Source organism: Cryptotermes secundus, unplaced genomic scaffold (genome assembly GCF_002891405.2).
Source record: "Cryptotermes secundus unplaced genomic scaffold, Csec_1.0 scaffold247, whole genome shotgun sequence".
In the NCBI taxonomy this organism is placed as follows: domain Eukaryota; kingdom Metazoa; phylum Arthropoda; class Insecta; order Blattodea; family Kalotermitidae; genus Cryptotermes; species Cryptotermes secundus.
Genome location: NW_019740656.1, coordinates 164,362 through 177,408, shown reverse-complemented (window position 1 = coordinate 177,408; position 13,047 = coordinate 164,362). Strand labels below are relative to the sequence as shown.

The 13,047-nt window shown below is 46.4% G+C and overlaps 1 protein-coding gene across 6 annotated transcripts in view; it reads right to left on the bottom strand.

Annotated features, from left to right (window-relative positions):
- LOC111872378 (alpha-1,6-mannosyl-glycoprotein 2-beta-N-acetylglucosaminyltransferase) overlaps positions 1–13,047 on the bottom strand; it is a 149,279-nt gene that overhangs the window by 64,918 nt on the left and 71,314 nt on the right. For all 6 annotated transcript variants that reach the window (XM_023866192.2, XM_023866193.2, XM_023866188.2 and 3 more), the window contains one exon: positions 3,960–4,070. The gene's annotated coding sequence lies outside the window, so the exon portion shown is untranslated. The remainder of the gene's footprint in view (positions 1–3,959; positions 4,071–13,047) is intronic.

Sequence of the window (13,047 nt, the reverse complement as noted above, 5' to 3'; positions counted from 1 at the left end):
ACCCCAGAGACGGTCTGGACGATTTGGTGAAGAGAAAATTCTTGGCCCTACCGGGACTCGAACTCCAACCCCTCAGTCGTCCAGCCCGTAGCCAGTCCCTATACCTACTGCGCTACCATCGCTCCATGTCCACCATATTAACATGACTATTTCTAACCTTGCATATTCTCTATGCCATATGTTATTCACTGTTCAAATGTCAGTAAACTGTTGAATTATTCTACGATTCGTAATGTTAGGAATAATTGTGAAAGTGATAAACATGAATAATAGAAATGATATTAACATAATAATCTATGTTTGGACTGACCGACTAGCACATGAATGTTTGGTTTCCATAACGACAGGTTTTCCTGAGCAGCTCAGTAACTATGAAGGCCAAGAAACGTGGCGTTACTACAAGGCCTTAAGGAAGACTTCCCTCAGGATGTGTTCACAGCCCAGACACAGACCAGTTGGTGTAGCGACGGGCTGCGGGCAGGACGGCCGGGGTTCGATTCCCACTAGAAACAAAACTTTACTCTACTTCTCAGAGTCCAGACCGACGCTGGGACCCACTCAGCCTCCTACACAATAGGACGTAAAACTGCCCACTCATATCCAAGTCAAGAATGGAGCTATACCTCCAATTCCACATACGCCTTCATGACGTGGTACTCAATTTTTCTTTTATCTACGCTCAGAACACTGGGCCGCCATTTCTACAGCTGTGCCGAACTGCTACACCCATTCATAATTTGGCAAACGGAATTAATTTAACTACACTGCAACATGGCTTCTGTCCGCACACGCTCATTTCCGTTCATGATAAAGAGGGGAGAGGAGGCAGAGAGGAAGCACGTGATATCCCGTTTATTTTTACAGAGGCTATTCTCCTGCTCACAGATCCTAACCTTCCTCAACAAGGCAGTGGGAAAATCACACCAGAAAACTAAAATAGTCGCTGTATCTAGCTAGAGCTGTCAGCTCTGGCCTGAGCATCAAAATGCTTCATGCTTCGCACTCGGTATGCTGCGGGTTCAAATACCGAACCCGAGACAGGGAACTGTTATTGAGGTTCCCATGATTTTCGTCTGGCCTCCACGTACATAATGGGATCCAATAATCATCTTACCAACCGACACTACATAGCCTGAGCTACCTACAGTAATGAAAGATACCGTTTACGAGTACTATATTCTGGAACATGGTGCCGTGTAATCGGTATGCTTACCTGGTTAACTCTTAGACCCTGGAATTGCAGTCAGTTCCTCCACCAGACTACACGGAGTCATGCCTCAGAAGCTAGGTCAAGACAACATAACCACACTCGTGTCTTCACACTCACCACATCCAAGCGCCATTCTAATATTATACTCAGAACCATTTATACCAAGAGTCGAAACGGCTGTCGGTACAGCGACGGGCTGCGGGGCGATTTCCCCAGGGGTAAAACAGCCGAGGCGTGAAGCTGACCACTCACCTTCATCTACTGCCGAGATCGACAATGATGGAGCTATGCCTCCACCGCCCCATGTCTTCATGGCACAGTGCTCAGTGAATTTACCTCTGCCGTTTCTACCAAGTGAGTGTTTCCATCATTTCTCACTTCTCTGTACTTCAGATGTGGAAGGAAGTCCTAAAAACGGTTAAGTTATCCCTGTAACAGGCCGTGGAGGCCCATAGCGTTGTGAGACGTCGAGGCTCCCACATTTACCAGACAATCTGCTCACAGATGGCGGTGAGGTCAGCCTTACGCGCCAGCAACCCTTTACCATCAGGAAAATTCCTGGTAGTTATTTCTGTTAGAGGCTGAGTCCACCCCCGGGCCATAGTGCGGCTGGAAGGATTGTGTGAATAAAAAAAACAATGACCTTATCGGGGACTGAACCAGCGAGTTTCCGGCTTGTAGCACAGCGCTTCAACCAACTACGCTACCGCGTGTCCACGTAAGGAAGAGGTCGTGGTCTAATTTTTAAGAAATCGTCCAGAAAAGTTCTTGTAAGACTACAGAAAACGGAGATCTCATTCAGGACAGTCAGTGTCCCGGCAGGGATTCGAAGCTAGCCCCTCCCGAATACAAGTGCGAAGTGTTGCCGCTTGATCCAACTTTCTCTGCAAGGCGTCTTTTCGTTTCCCCGATGTTTGGCACGTGAAGTTACGGAACACACAGAAAGCGGTGCAGTGAGGCCCGACACCTCAGCTCACTGAATCACTTCCCGCCAACTGTCAAGAAATGTTAAGTGTCCCAGACACAAAACGAAAGTTCAAACCTCAGTGACAGCTCTGCGCTAACGGCTTCGCCTTGTCCTGCGACTCCCCGCGCTGCATTCCTGGGCTCAGAACCGCGTATTTTTCACGCATGAGTCAAAACATGGCTGCATGCCCCTGGCAGCAAAGCTGTGGTAAAAACTGACGTGCTGCACTTACGTAAGCTGACACATTGCTGCACGCCACTGACTAATTTCTACACCGCAATATGATTTAATTATACAGCTGAAATATGACTGCACGCCACTGGCACCACATTCCTATACTGCCGCACGCTCCTGTCAAGTTTCTAAACTGCAGTATACTGTGACACGATGACTGACGAATATAGCCATTGCTAGTCAACGCATAAACACGCAACAAGAGAAGAGCTATTCATAATGTTGTACTTTAGCGTCCTGTTGCACGCTCGCAGCCAAGAAGGAAGGACACATCACAGACACAGTATACACAGAAACGACTCCCATAGTGGACGAACCATACTATACGCGAGTTTGAATTAAGACATATAGATGAATAATCTTAACAAGGTTTAGTATATACAAATTTTATTATAGTTGACAAATAATGTACTTTCTAAATAATTTTATAAAAGACACAAGATGGCAAACAATGTAATAGCTTAGCGTAAATAACGAACCTGAAGATGGCACTATGTTGCCGAAACATGTAGTAAGAAGCGACATATGAAATTGAGTGCACTACAAGACGGCCATTACATACATATCATTGAAGAGAAGAGCTGTTGCAAACAGGGTTTTCTGTGTGGCCCGTGCCGAGGCTATATAATAAGAACACAATCCGGTTAGTAGTGATGAGTAACCCGTGTGGTGGGGGCGACGAATACCTCCGCTGTGACCCTGCGAGTCGTAGGAGGTGACGAAAAGGGAAGCCTAAAATCTGATACAGTAAAATAAGGTCGCGAGTCCCAAGGGACTCGGACCCGAGAAAGACTGCGCTGGAAAGGGCCAGCAGCATATACAAAAGACAGACCCGCCCCCTCGTCAGATAGGGCGCCCCACAAAATCAAGACCGTAACTGTTAATCGGTAATAAATAACTGGTCACAAGCCTCAGATGGTGTTCGACACCAAGACCCACTGACTAACCGTCAGTCACAATGTGACACTGACTTTGATTTTTGTAGCAATAGAACAGGAAGAAGTTTCAATAACACGCTGTATGTGCGACACGTACTCTTGATGAAAAGCCAAGCATATTCATGGGAGGCAAACCCACCCACTCGTCGGAGAGGATGTTACATAGGTGTGACAAAAAAATCTCTGGTCGTGAGCCTAAATGGGCTTGGGACCAAGATGAACCGACTGGCGGTAAACGGCCATTCGTAAAGTAACTGAACTCTCTATCTCAGGAGTTAGTTGCGAGTTAGTCCCCCGTCATCAATCAGTTGCGAGACGGCAGATAGCCGGCAAAGACGTAAGCACGCGAGCTGAAGGATCACCACTGTTGAGAACAGTTATCAGGAAACAACTGGTGGAGATACAGACATTGTGTCTGTTGCAGTATAGTGATTTGTTAAATGTGTAGGTTACCGGTAGTGTTATAGTGCCCATGTCACGACGAGTTACATATTTTCAGTATATCCAACTGCCAATCCAAACCCTGTCTGGTCGCGAGTGACAACATGTAACTAAAACACGGCTGAACGCCACTGACCAGTTGCTAAACTGCCGTATATATTTTACTTACATAAGTAGCATCGGGGGTGACGGTTGCAGTCAACATGTCGGCAAACTGTGACCCATGTTTGGAAAGAAAACACACGTACTACAGCCCAGCTTCAGCACCAGACAACGCCACCTGGGAACGAGCAAAAGAAAAATCACTCTTGTTAGTCTGCAATAACAATGCCATAATGTACAGTTAAGAATGCAGCGGTCCAACGCTGAAAATAAGTGAGTTCACCATTCAAATAGCTTCCAACATGGGCCAGGCATATGCGCACACACACACACACACACACACACACACACACACACACACACACACACACAAAATACTCCGTAGCTCGAGTCAGCAAGCGAACTATACCGACCGAGCGACCGCCGCTTGTCGGCGAAGTTATTGGTAAATTTTGCGGATAGAGGGTGTCGCGTGGTCAGCGCAACGGATCCCAACGGCCGTTAATCTTGGTCTTCTACACCGGAGCCGCTACTTTTCCATTCAAGTAGCTCCTCAATTATCCTCACGAGACTGAGTGGACCCTTCCAGACCCACCACTTCTCAGAAAATCTGGCAGCGCCGGGAATCACACCTGGGACCTCTGGATCTGTAGCCACGAACAGCCACAGAGGCGGTCAGCGAGACACAATGACGTTGCACAGCGCCGGCAAACAGAAGCTGTTGGAAGGTTGCGCAGGTGAGAGTGTGCACCACACTCAGATCCCGATGGAACATAACCAGTCGCACGCTGGATTTTCCGAAGGTCAGTCATAACAAAGATGCTAACGGCAAGAAGGCAAAGGCAGTCATTCAAGTTTCAATGCGATTCTCAAGTCACCTGTGCGACGGGCTACGCGTTTCACGGCACAAAAATTGGGGTTCGATTCTAGGCAGGGGCAAGAGATTTTCTACTGCAGAGTCCAGACCAGCTCTGGGGCCCAGCTTCCTATCCAATGGGCACAGGAGGGATCTTCCTTTCAGGGTATAACAGCCGGGGCGTGAAGTTGGCCATGCCCCTCCATCTAGTACTGTGCTTAAGAAGAAATGGGTTTATACTTCTATCCCCCCCATACTTCTTCATGGCATGGTGCTTACTCAACTAAGAACAGAGATAACTATACCATTAATGTCATTTATTATGGAGAAAAACCGGGTTTCGTTTATATGAAATATTGCAACATTATACATCAACATCAGCATCAGTAATCTGTCAAGACGACAGGTCCACAGTATTTTCCAAAACAGTTCCTCAAATTGATGCGATCTAGAGCTTTCTCCTTCAAATTAAAATATCCTCTTCTGTCCGCAAGGTCATCCAGCATCTTCTTACGTCTTCTTCCTCGTCTTCTGGTCACTTCTATCCGCCCCTCTATCTTTCCTTCAGTAACTTCTTTTAGAAGGCAGTTTCTGCGTAAAACATGACCAATCCAATTAGCCTTCCGTTTTCTTATTTCGTGTAGGATATTCCTCGCTCACTGATTCTAATTAACACTTCTTCATTTCTCACATAATCCGTCCAACTGATCTTCTCCATCCTTCTCGAACACCACATTTCGAAGCTTTCCAGGTGTTTCTGATCTACTGCCCTAAGTGTCCAAGTTTCAGCCCCATACAAGGCAATGCTCCAAATGTAGCATTTCACTAGTTTCTTTCTCAAATTTAAGTCCAATTTGCTGGTAAAAAGATTCTTCTTCTTGCTACATGCAGCTTTTGCCATGGCAATCCTAGGTTTAATTTCACACGCACACCATCCATCATCTGTTAACAACATTATACAGAGTGCGCAAAATTTAGCGGCATAACTGAGATCTGGTACAGCTCACCACTGTCATACTGCAGATGTGAATTACTAGCTGAGGTGTTTCTATTAGCATACATCGACACGTTTAAAACCAAATGTTGGTTAAATCGTACATTTCATCGCATATTTAGTTATATCTTCAAAATTTGTCACTAATAATTTTAACTAATCCATATGTTTTGCAAAGCTGCATCACCATCAAGTGTTCACCACTAAACTGTGTAGATCTCACTTCAAATGTTTGCACAACGCCCTGTAGATACAGCTCATGAAACAGTAAGTCACTACAAAACCCTCATAAGTTGATAAACTTCGCAGAATACATCACTAAAGACACTACAATCACAAATGTATAACATAAAAAGTTGTTACTCCCCGAACAGCCGTACAAAGGACCGCCGTTTAAACCAGAAGACCTGCATGCCGCACACAGGATGGGACAGCGCGCACTGGGCGCAGAACCTGGGAACGACATTACACAAAGATAGCGGGTACAACTGTGTGAACAGAAGGAAGCAGAGGCAGACGGGAGGAGGAAAGAATATATAGAGTGAACAATAACGGGAGACAAGGAAAAGCTAGTAGATAAAAGTGGAAAGGTGTTCCCACAAAGAGGAAGGCAAAGAGAAATGATACATCAGAGAATGAAGGGAAAGAAGGAGAGAGACAGAGAGGGGGAAATGAAAGAAAAGAGGAAAAACAGTAAAGGGACACAAATTTAACAATGGAAGGAAAGAAGGGGCAGAAAATGAGAGAAAACGGGAAAATTACAGAGAAAAGAAAAGATCAGGTCTGGGTGCCCACATCTGTTTCCCATTTACGACAGAATCGATAACCCGCGTACTGCTTCGCAGCGCCAACAGCAGATTAAATCCAAGTTGTCTTCCCGTCTGCTGTCTCGTTCATTTTGTTTACTGACGCTTCACTCCATGGCGCCGTCAACAACTCTCACAATAATGAATTGGAAAGGATATGGAAGGACACTATCGTGGCCTAAATCAAGGTACGAAAATCCATGAAAATCAGAAACCTGAAGTGGCGCAGATCTCCGGGTCAGTTGGTTGGGAACACAAACTTCCTTACCAATGGCGTAACCATTACGTCACAATGCGATGACGCCCCCCTGGAGATAGAATACCGGCTCGTCTTCGATCTGACGATACACTATGGCAATGTGAAACCGCCTGCACGCCACTGATACATGATCTACGAATATCTCTCTCTCTCTCTCTCTATATATATATATATATATCTGGGAGGATCACAAGAGTACTGGTTACTATGACAACGACGTACCGCATATAGATATACTGTAAGTGGAGGTAATTCGGAACGCCATTGAACCCGACGTGTGGATCAGTGGAAGAGAGCGTCAACTGAGGTGGAGTGACCCTCCAATCCTTCAAGACGAGGCCCCATTTCAAAACACGCAGAAATGACAAGAATGTGGCGATGGGTCCCGACGGCGAGGGCCAGCAGCAGGAGCAATTTAATCGAGCCTTCGTTAAGTGAACAGTAAGATTTGTTCACCGATTACTGTAACAACGCGGTACTAGATATGCCACGTGTGAGAATTATCAGACATCTCTGCTTGTAATCTTATCTTGTCGCCCGTCAGCGGAAATGGTAATCAGTGAAACACTTGTCACTGCTGACGTTCTGCAGGGAGCTGATTTCAATATTTCATGTGCTCTCGTGCATAAATAAACGCATAATGAGAAATCACATTATCCCTCACCTGGAACTGGCGCTCTCTGGGGCAGCACTTGGCTGCCTTCCACATTTTGCGTTCGCGAGGTGCCAGGAGCCCAACAGCAAAGCCTCTGTTGCAGACATGTGACGCCATGATGTCTGTGTCAAGTATCCAGGCTATATAGCATTGCCTAATGGGGTGGCATACCGGTAGCTTTTTCACGAGTATTCGGTAGGTGTTACGTTCGAATCCCGGCCGAGTCAGCGGCTATCCTCAGGTCTTCCTCAGCCCCTTCAGGCAAATGAGGGAACAGTATTTCGCCTACGACACGACCGCCTCCTTCCAGATCCATTCCACTCATCACTGATGTGTTATCCTCTCATTCGATGCCGCAGAGATTGAGTTACGACAGCATCGTTAAACAACCCCGCAAAACAGAGCCAGGGACGAGAACGCCAAGTGGTCAGTCTCCAGCCTGTTACCGCGGCGGCCCGATTTCGATCCCAGGTCAGTTGACGTGGGTCTCATGGTGGACAAAGCGGCGCTGGGGAAGGTTTCTTCCGACTGAACCCTCACTAATCCGGTTGAAAGTAATCCGCATCGAAATATGAAAAATTCTGTTCACAGCTGAGTAACTCACTCACTCATTGAGCTGAGCGCTTCTTGAGGAGAGGCCAATTCTGCTGCTACTCAAGAACTTCCCAGCATTTTATGGAACCCGAAGGTTCATTACCGTGTTCACAAGAGCCCTCTCCTGAGCCAGAGCAATCCAATCCATACCATCCCATCCTATATGCTTTAAAATACATTTGAGATTTAGGAGCAAGAGGACTTTCAGGCTGTGTTGAGGGCAGCTAGAGAGACTGAAACCACACAAGAAAATATCCAAGATTGGCTTCAGTTGGATGAAGGAGACCCTGGATTTCAGCTTCTGACAGATGAAGAAATTACTGCCCTGATATTTCTTTATTTATTTTAATCAACACTGCCTATATTACTAAACTTTCTATTTATTTGTTTTCTAAGCCTTTCTGTATTAGCTTTTGCTTCATTAATCCGCATGACTTCTCCCCTGTAATCTGGATTAGCGAGGGTGTACTGCACTTCGCTTTCCCCTCCCAATTCTCATTCCACCCAATGCTCCCGATCTCTCATCTATTATCCAGGGCTGGCATAATGGGCCATTTACGGCCCCAGTACCAAAGGACTTTCATCGAAGCAGTTAATCGGTGAAGTAGTCAACCAGTCGATGACTTCGGGACCTGGCTAGTCAGTCAGTGGGCCGAGCAGTAATTCAGCTACTGAATGAGCCACAGAACTCGCGCCGGCAGTGCTGGGGGTGTACTAGGAACACCGTTACGACAACGACGTCACGGTTATTTTCAACGGAATGTTTTCACTGCAGCCACTACGATCTAGCTTTCAGCTACGGCTCATTTTAACTGCAGTCGCAAGAAAAGACGCGTGTCTCCGTGACCCAGGGCCGTCACATTGGCTTCCACTGTGGTCACATTTCTGAGCCGGGCACGGCGCAGTTCTTCTTCTTCTTCTTCAGAGCTGAGTCCGCGTTAACGTTACGGTTCGTTTCATGGATGTCCGTATTTGCATTTAACGACATCATCAGCGAGTGTGACCATGTGAAGAAGTCCCTGTGACATGATGGCATATGTGGGGCAGTGGAGATACAGCTCCACAGTTCTCCACATCGCCATTAGATGGCGTGGTCAGCTTCACACTCCGGACGATTTACCACCGGGGAAAATGCCCGATACCCACTGTACAGGAGCCTGGGTCGACCCCGGAGCCGGTTTGGGCGCTGTGGAGAAGAATCTTGCCCCTGCCGGGAATTGAACCCCGACCGCCCAGTTTGTTGCCCGTCATTACACCGACTGAGCTATCCCGGCTCCTCCCAAAGCATGTGTTGCCGATCGGATGATAGTGAATAATGAACTGAAAAGGATATGGAAGGAAGCGAAAATACCTTAATTCTACGCACTACTACGCACATTTGCCTGGTGGGAATGAGGAAAACCACGAAACACCGCAGTCAAGATTTTCGGTGTCTCAACTGAAACTCGAACCTGACACTACCAACTTAACTTTGAAAAAAAACGCCTGTACTTAACTATGCCATGAAGAAGTATAGAGAAGTGGATGTATAGATCCATGTATTCTTGACCTTGGCATTACTGGAGGTAGGTGGTTAGCTTCATGCCCCGGCCTCCTTACCCCCGCTACCCACTGCATAGGAACCAAGATGGGCCCAAAACCGGTACGGGCGACGTGGAGAAGACAAAATTCTAGCCTCTACCGGGACTCGGACTCGACGTCATACCTTCAGCCGGCAATTTGAAGTGAAAGAATTCCTCACCGATGTGTGAGTACCGGAAATACAGTACTCTCAAATACAATCAACCGATTTTCCAAAGATGACGTAACGGCATACGTCACTAACGATGACGCAACCTCGCTCCTGCACTGGACGGAATGCACCCAGCACAACTTCTCTGGGACCATCAGCATTTACGCAACGCCTGAAGGTACCAGCTTAACTGTTAATTACATAATGACGGCGCATGAGGGCAAGGCAGCCGGAACGCACTGTATGACCGGTAACGTTAAGGAATAGGGGAACGCAAAGATAAAGTGGTTCACGTACAGACAGACTATATTTACGCTTTAATTATTTCACTGATCATGGCTTAATTCGATTTTAGCAATAATTAATATCGGACATATTTCGTAGAAGCAAGTGGGCTCAACGGAGTCAGTCACTGAAAAATTCCACCTCATCGGGATTCGATCCCGCGACATTCCGGCTTGTAGCATAGTGCCTCGACACATAAATAAACGGATGGGTAGATACAGAAATAGACACACGTCTACGCGTATGCTGCGTGTGAGGCGTATACATTACATACCTGCATATGCATCCCAACAAAATCAGGAAAAGATATCGAAAATGAGCGGTTACCTCAGCAAGCTGTCACACTACTGAGACATATGACGTCACGATACGATACGTCCATCAGTGGAGCCAGAAAGGCAATGTTAATGCACACATTGCATTATTGGGCATCTTTCAACTTCTTGTTGCCTGGGGGTTACGGGACAACGTTCTTACGAAACCGGCTCCCTCCCTTTATCATGCCAATACTCCGAGCGGACACGGGTAGGGGTAAAGCCGGAACAGAAGCGAGACAGAAGTCGCGTTAGCAATGCAAATGAGAATAATGGATTGGATAATAAATAAGGAAGAAAGTGGTCAGAAAAGATTCTACTGACGTAAAAGACAGAAAAAGTCTTTTTCCAAGAACGTATAGAAGGAAATAAAAGATTAAGACATTAAACAAGGAACAGGTCATCCTGCCCGAGACGATGCTTAGCTGTAACGGAAAGGTGAAGTTATCCCTCTACTTACTTAAACATTTAAAGCCCAGTGGATACTGTGTATATGTACCGTCTGCTTTAACACACTAGAACTCTGCATTCTGCCCACAGAGTGTATCTGTGTGTTCCGTATGGTTCTCACAGTAAACAGCGACTGTTTCCCTAAACAGCATTAACCGGTTGGGTTTTGTAGCGGAGATGTAATCAGTTTCCTGTGTGGTACGGACTGAGTTTTCTGCCCACAGAGTGTATTTGTGTGTTCCATATGGTTCTCACAATGAACAGCGACTGTTTCCCTAAACAGCATTAACCGGTTGGGTTTTGTAGCGGAGATGTAATCAGTTTCCTGTGTGGTACGGACTGAGTTTTCTGCCCACAGAGTGTATTTGTGTGTTCCATATGGTTCTCACAATGAACAGCGACTGTTTCCCTAAACAGCATTAACCGGTTGGGTTTTGTAGCGGAGATGTAATCAGTTTCCTGTGTGGTACGGACTGAGTTTTCTGCCCACAGAGTGTATTTGTGTGTTCCATATGGTTCTCACAATGAACAGCGACTGTTTCCCTAAACAGCATTAACCGGTTGGGTTTTGTAGCGGAGATGTAATCAGTTTCCTGTGTGGTACGGACTGAGTTTTCTGCCCACAGAGTGTATTTGTTTGTTCTGTATCGTTCTCACAATAAACAGCGACTGTTTCCCTAAACAGCATTAACCGGATGGACTTTATCACTGCAACAATTTCTTCCTCTGTCAGAAGGTGAAATCCACTGTCACCTTCCTCCAGCCCAAGCCAGTCTTGGATATTTTCTTGCGTGGTTTCTGTCTCTCGAGCTACCCTCAACACAGTCTGAGAGTCCTCTGGCTCCTAAATCCCACGTGTCTTTTAAAGTATCTAGGTGTAGTCAACTGTGAACACGATTTTTAATTTCTCATATTTCGATACGGATTACTGTAACCGCATTCGCGAGGGTTTGCTGTAATCTTGATAAGTGTGCGGGGGAGGGTGGGGGCGCCGTTGGATTTAAACGAAAATCGAAAGCGAAGTGACACAAGGAGCCGGGGCGATGCAGTGAGAGTTACTTCGTAGCTGTAAGGACAAGAACTGCGCTTGCGCGATCCGCAGATTACTTGAACATCGAGATTTATTATCACATGACGAGGACAAATGACTGTTATAAAGGCGAACCGAAATGAGGTTAGGGGTTACGAAACCATGTTGCTATGTTACAAGAGAGTGAGGCCCATACCTACAGCAGACACCCGACTTTACAACACTACGCGTACGTAGCACTCCGTCATAAATCGGGTCCCATCTCACCCAATGACGCGTGGGATATTGTTTCTCACGACGGACTGAAAACCCAATTCGTCACAACAAAAATGGCTATAAGTGTAGCTGTAAAAGTTACAGCATGTTACAGAACAGCGCCTTACGCCGTAAATCTAAGTTATCACCGTACATTACAACGTGTAATAACTCCACACAGCAAAGCCCTTCTTCAGAAGCTGATAGTCGCTCAGGTGGAGAGCGGATTCCGCCCCACAGTCCGGTGTAGCGGTGACGCTCTAGACTCGTATTCGAGAGGTGGTCGGTTCGAATATCGGCCAGGACACCCACTATCCTGACAGTTCATGATTTTTCTCAGTCCCTCCAAGTAAACGCCGAAACACAACCTCGATTACATCACGTCCGTTTCCTTCCCAATCCTTTGCCATTCATTATTCATTCATAAACTTACCATTCTACAATGGTAGACCATCTTCAGGCAGTTGAGCCTTAGATCAAGCGGTTAGTCGCTGGCTTCCCACCGCGGCGGCCCGGATTCGATCCCGGGTCTGGTCAAGTGGGATTTGTGTGTAAAAAGTGGCGCTGGAGCGGGTTTTCTCCCAGTACTTCGGTTTCCCCTGCCAATCTTCATTCCACCAAATTCTCCATCATAATCACCCGGGGTAGGTACAATAGGTCAATCAGTGGCCGCCGTGTCGAGTGGAACCAGCTGGACTCAGGCACTTTCATTCAGTACGTCTCATGATTCTGACATTTCCTAATATGGATCCATATTTGTGTTAATATTTATAATCATATGCTACTATTACGAAGTTGTAACAATATTTTCTAATTAAAAGAAATTGTTAAACTCTGTCCTCTCCGTTATTTTGCAACGTAAGGTAGGTGTCGTCAGGGGTTCGCTGCTGTATTATATCTTTTTGGAGCTATTTACGTGTATTGT